Genomic DNA, 7,299 nt, shown 5'->3' on the forward strand with positions numbered 1-7,299 from the left:
GGGCTAATTTTAAGCACTTCCAAAGCTTCTTTCATCTACATTTTAGACAAAACACATAAAAGGTTTACATATAAAGCATCATTAGTTCCTAATCATACATGAGATAAGATGGGAAAGGTTTTAACTCCAACTTAGATATAATTTCACTGGATGGCTTAGGTAGAGGACCTAACACTCTGTTTAGTGGCTCCATGTGATTTCTCAATATGCTCACATTTGGAATATCTAGGATACTAGTAAATACCTATGCTTTACCATCATCTTCCACCTTACCACTTCCTTATTAATATCAATAATTATAGATAATTATTTATAGATAGCAGGCAATTTCATTGCCTTATATACAATGAAGACCTCCAACTTGTAATAGGCCTCATTATCAATCTATCTGTAGCCACATCTATTAGTGCCCCTCCAGTTGCCAAAAATGGGTGTCCTAGAATTAAAGGAACTTCTAGGTCAGGCTCTAAATCTAGGATGACAAAGTCCATAAGAAAAATGAGAGATCATACCTAGACTAAGATATCCTCAGTTATACCATCTGGCCAAGCTACAAAGTGATCTGCCAGTTGCAATAATATTGTGGTAAGGGTGGGATTTCCAATCCTAATTTCTTGAACATTGATGTGGGCATCTAGTTGATGAATATAAATCACAAATTCCTCTTGCATTAATGCACCTTTCAATGGTAACCTGCATAGTAAAACTCCGAGGATCTTTTTGTTTAGCTGGAAGCTTATTCAGGATTTAGAACTGCACTCTTTAGTGAGTGCCACTATCTCAAACTCAGCCAACCTGCTCTTATTGGTCATAATTTCCTTAACATACTTGGCATACTTCGAGATACCCTACAAAATATCAATCAAAGGCAAGTTAATATCTAACTATTTAAGCATTTTGACAATCTTCTCAAAGCATTCGTCCTCTTATTTCTTCTTGAACTTTTGTGGGAATGAAGAAGGTGGTTTTTATGTTGATTCATCATTAGACTTTGGGTTGCTCAGTTTTCTTTCATCAACAACCTTTTCCTTACCTTTTTCCTTAGTAGACTTGTTTTGAAGAGCCAACTCCACTAGTTGGTGACCATTATGAGTGCTCACTACATTTAACTGCTTTGGGTTTGGGTGAATCTTACCTAGCAAACCTCCTTGCTGGTGAGAGTTCTATGCAATTTCCAATTGCTCGAACTATTTTTCTAAGTTCTAGGTGGCCAATTGATTGTTACGGACATCTGTAGGCAGCTATACTTGATCATCCATTATATGGTTTAGCATAAGTTCTACGTTCATGTTACCTAGGTTGCCAATTTGCTAACTTCCCTGGGCCAATTGATTGTTGTCACAACCTAAATTTGAGGTTATGATGGCACGCATTCCAAACCCTATCTCGATGCATAATTTGAAAAGTAAAACAATATGAGATTCCCAAAGGAATGTCAGGCCACAAATAAACTTAAAATAAAGGACACTAATGAAAATACCCCAAAACCTGGTGTCATAAGTGTAAAGAGAACCAAGTACAATGGTCGTGTCAGGTATAAATAATAAGTCATCAAAAAATAGTAAAGACTGTAAATAAAAGCTAGAAATAATGGTGTTCTTAATCACAAGACCCTCACTACTAATCTGAATGATAAAATATCTCCGTAAGAAGAAGATAAGTTGCTACACGGGATACCCTGACTAGAATCTACATAAAAAAGTACACAAAATTAGGGGTGAGTATAATCTATATGTACTCAGTAGGTTTAGCCGACTGAGTATACGAAATTAATCAAAATCTATAAAATAAATTAAGGAACACTTCCACCTGCACACAGAAAAGTGCCACTCCGGCTATGCGCTGCCAATTCATATATAGCGGTGCGAATAAAGTAAACACATAATTACAGTTTAATATCATAATTAAATAGATAAAAAAATTATCATAGGTATTAATGCAATGCAATTCACTATGATGATGTAAGGATATAATGGTACGGTGGGATCAAGGTTGTCGCATAACCTATTGTATATACGTGCTGAGTTATTCTACCAAGCAGGACCCATGGGGGTCTCGCAAACCATATATCTTATCATAGTCTCAATGGATAAACTACATCGCCAACCAAATCATGGCCAAGGACTTATGATACTCATTTTGATTCACTTGCCACTATCTTGTGGTGAAGGACACAAAAGATGTCGCATTTTCTTTCTCAAATAGGTTTCCATTTTTCTCAACTTCCCAATGATCAATAATAGTATGAATGAAGATGAATGAAATCACAATGTATAAGGCATGGAGGTAATATTCAACCAAACATGTATTACAAGATTCAAAGTTCTCAAAACATAACCTAAGCACGACATTAACCCTCAATAGACAATAATGAGAAGGAAATATATCAATTAAGTGTTCACCCCTTTCTCAACAATAAACCACTACACATTCATGCTCAAAACCCTCAACTCAATGCCTCAAATAGGCATTAACAGTCAAATAATCTATACTCATCTCTACTAAGTTAAGTCATAAATTGCACGATCTCAATCACAGATAAAATATCACATAAGTCCCTCACATGGGCTACAAAACACATATAAACCACATCACGGGCAACATAATATCAATTATTAGTCCTAAACTACATTAAGACCTTATCCCAAAGTCTACAACATAGAATTTGACAAATCACCCCAACTCAGCCCCAAGAAGAATAGCCAAACCTATCTCAATAGCCGAAACTACACTCGAACACCACCATTTGATGATCAACTCTCAAACTCAATGTCTGGATGAGAAACCACTATCAAGAATGAAATATACGCATCATAAGGAGTCTAATGACACCCATATTGATAGGTTTCGAAACCGGAGGTAAAATAGTTCAAAAATTGATAAATTATGAAAAATAGTCGAATCTAAAAATTTCTTTCAAAAACACATTGTACTAATAGTAAGGGACTTATGGATGAAAAACCCATAAAAATAGGGTAGAAATTGGATTGGAAATCATTATTCTCTTTAAAATTCATGTTAGAGAAGAAACCAAGAAATTTGGGGTTTGAACCTAAAGATTTAGAGTTGAAATCACCAAATAATTAACGAAGATTGAAGCTTTTAGGTCAAAAATCACTTACCCAACATATTTTCATAAAAATCTCTTCTCAAATCGCCACCCCAAGCTCCAAGAACTCAAAATGGTGAAAACGGAAGTTTTTCCGATATTTCACTGTTCGAGGGCTATATTGTTCTCCGCGAACATGGAACTCCCTGAAAGGACCCTCCGTGAATGCAGATTCACACCGCAAATGTGAAGAAGGGAAGGCATGTACTCCATGAACATGGACACATTCCAAGAATACAAAGAAGGAGATGTATATATTTCGCGAACGCGGACACGCTCCGAGAACGTGAAGAAGGGATTGTGACTGAACAAGAAACCAAAAAAGACTCAATTCAAAATTTTCCAATCGGACCATCGAGATTCATTCGTAAACCTGTAAACACAAACCTTATATGCATTCCTACTAAATTCGACTTTCCAGACTCAATTGACCCATCAGAATTTGAATTCAAGGTCTCCTTGACCCAAAATCCATTAGGTTGCAACTAAACTAGTTTTGGCACTTAAAATACACAAAATACCATCGGCACCTCTAAAAATTATAACAAAGCCATTTCTAGCGTTAGAATCACCCCCAAAACTATTGTAATCATTAAAAATCCAATCCGAGTCTTTGAACACGATTTGTTGACCAAAGTCAAACTTAACTCATTTAAAACTTCACTTTTCAATATAAGACCTCAAATTCAAATATCAACCACAAATCTATTTTTGATGCCTCTCCTAGAATAATTTCTATATTTCGGAGCTGATAAAACTGACGAAATCTTATTTAGAGCCCCGTAGCTCTATTTGGTCCCCAAAACTATTTTTTTCACCTCTTAACTCTATAGAACTCAAGAATATGACCATTTCACTATGTTTTAAAGCTTTAACACATTCAACCGCACAAACAAAACAAATAACACTCGGGGGCACTAATGATAGTAGTAAAATGGTAATTTAGCACAAGTTTCCGAAAATGACCCCAAAGGTCATTACAATATTCAGCACTAAAAAGAATGTTAGTTCTCAAACATAAGACAAATGAAGGTACCTAGAGTCTCATAAAGATGAGGGTACATAGACCTCATGTTAAACTCTAACTCACACATCACCTCTCAACAGGCTGATGCCTCTACTATACCTTGATCGAAGGGATCTCCTTGGTCCTAAGCCTATGAATCTGCCTGTCTAGGATAGCTACCAGCTCCTCCTCATAAGTCAAATCCAGACCCAAATCAACTGTATCATAAGAAATTACATAGGACTCATTTGATATGTACTTGCAAAGCATGGAGACATGAAACACCGGATGGAAAGCTGATAGTCTTGGGGGTAAGGCAAACTCATAAGCCACCCCATCCACTCTTCTCAAAATCTCAAATGGGCCAATAAACCTCGAGCTAAGCTTTCAATTCTTCTCAATCCTCATCACACCCTTCATAGGCGATATTTTAAGCCATACACAATCACCCATAATGAACTCTATGGGTGGAACCCTCCTATCAACATAGCTCTTATGATGACTATAGGTTGTTAATAGTCGACCCTAAATCAAACATACTCTCACCATAGCATCTATGAGTAAGTTAGTATCTAATGCATCAACCACAACTAAACCAAACCACCCAAAGGGTGACTGGAACTTATGACCATAAATTGCTTTAAATGGTACCATCTTAATGCTGGAGTGATAATTGATATTATAGGCAAACTCCTCTTAGGAAAAGTATTGGTCTCATCAGGCACCAAAATCAATCATACAGGCCCTAAGCATGTCCTCCAACTCTTGAATAGTCCGCTCGGACTAGCCATCGGTCTGGGAATGAAATACTAAACTCATCTCTAGTCGTGTACCCAAACCATATTTTAATGCCTCCGAGAAGTGAGTGGTGAATAGAGAACCCCGGTCTGACCCAATAGAGATAGGCATCCTATGCAACTTGATAATCTCACAATGATAGATCCTACCTAATTGGTCCTGTATTGTAACTAGTCTTTATCGGAAGGAAATGGGCTGATTTGGTGAATCCTTCCACAATTACCCAAATAGAGTCATACTTACCTAGTGTCGTGGGTAATCTAGAAACAAATTCCATAGTAATATTCTCCCATTTCCACTGAGGGATGGGCATCGTTTTCATTGAATCACCCAGTTGCTGATGGTCATACTTTACCTGTTGGCAATTCAGACACTTAGCCACAAAATAAACAACGTCTTTCTTAATGCCAAACCACCAATAGTGTTATTTCAAGTCATAAATATATTTGCTACTCCTGAGTGAATCACTACCACTAGCCATATAGTTTTTTAATTTTTTTATTAACATAATATTAGATCAATTTAATATTTTATTTGAGGTTTATGTTTATTATTGTTTCAAAAAATACAAATTTTGTACATTCTGATATTGAGAAAACAAATTGTCTTAACTATTTAGTATTTAGATTTTAATGTAATATCTTAATATTTATATATGTAGTTAGATTCAGACCTCTAAATCTTAATACACATCTTAATATTCAGATGTGCATTCAAATTCAGACATCTTAATCTTATTGATAACAAATGAGGCCTTAGTAATGTGCTTGAAAAAGCTGAAAAACTACAATGATTTGAAGGGTTCACAAATTTGTGAAAAAGAAGGACGGTACCTTGCGTATATGTATTGATTACAGACAACTGAAAAAGATAACCATCAAGAAAAGGCTTCCAATATCGTGTATTGATGACTTATTTGATCAGTTCTAAGGTGCAATAATATTCTCTAAGATGGACTTCAGATTGGGGTATCACTAGCAGAGGATTAGGGAGGTAGACATCACTAAGACTTCTTTTAGGACTCAATATAGACATTATGTATTCTTAGTCATGTCTTTTGGTTTGACAAATTCCCCCCGCAATATTCATGGACTTGATAAATTATGTGTCCAGAACCTACTTGGATTCCTTCGTCATTGTATTCATTGATGACATCCTAGTCTACTCCTGGAGCAAAGAGCAGCATGAGCAACACTTGAGGATAGAACTTAAAACCTTGGGAGATCAACAGTTGTATGCCAAATTCGCTAAGTGTGATTTTTTTTTGAGAATGTGCCATTTTGGGGCATGTGGTATCCAAGGATGGGATTATGGTGGATCCGATGAAGATAGCAGCAGTTTGTGATTGGGATAGACCCACTTCTCCTACCAAGGTTTGCAGTTTTATCAGGTTGGAAGGATATTACAAATGGTTTATTGAGGGATTCTTTTTTATTCCAACACCTTTGACGAGATTAACTCAGAAGAATTGCATAAGAATCCAAAGCTGCCTAGTCATTGGTAGTGAAAGAGAAAGAACATAGATATATTTAAGAATCCAAGAGCCACTCATCTGAGCCACCAGTTTCTAATTTTGCTTTGCCAATATAGTGCTGGAATATAATATTGGATGATATCCCTTTCCATATGGTAATTGAATTCAAACAGGAGAAAATAGGTTTAATTCAATCATTATTCCTAGCAATGATTCCCCCAAAAAACAAAACCTCACTAGAACGAGGCCCATTGCTATAGGGGTTGCTCCATACAGAGCACGCAAGTGTACGTGGTCAATCAAGTAGTATAATGATTCTTACGTGTTGAATTATCGAACATAAAGGACCCTAACTTGACAATTAATTAATTTCAAATGCAATTAAGTGAATATGTTAGTGCAAAAGAGTTGAGAAATTTGTTATTTAAACTAACGATTTTAAAACTACAAGCTGATGAATTAGTTTCATTGGAGAAAACTCGTATTAAGAAAGATCCCAATGCTGCAGTATAAAATAAGTTCAGGTATAAGATGACTCTCTTTGGTTTCCAACAGATTATTTAGATTACCAATTTACAAGGTTAATTATATAATCATGGTCTTTCTACCTCTAATCTCTGAGCCCTGTTAGCGACCTAACTACATCTTTAAGCAGGGATAGGCTCAAATTAACAAAGGTGCACTAAGTTATATTCTTGTGTATTAAACAAATGTGGTATATAAGTATATGTCATGAGTATCCTATATATGAATTATTCTAATATTTACCCTAGAACGAACACATTCCCTACATTCTTTGTTCTATCCTCATATTCATCTTTCGAGTTCAAGACAGACAATAGATTTATCCTATGTAGGCTAGACATTAAAATAATAAAAATTAGAATGCAAGAATAATCATAAGTAGCAACT

This window comes from Solanum dulcamara, chromosome 3 (genome assembly GCF_947179165.1).
Source record: "Solanum dulcamara chromosome 3, daSolDulc1.2, whole genome shotgun sequence".
Taxonomy (NCBI): Eukaryota; Viridiplantae; Streptophyta; class Magnoliopsida; order Solanales; family Solanaceae; genus Solanum; species Solanum dulcamara.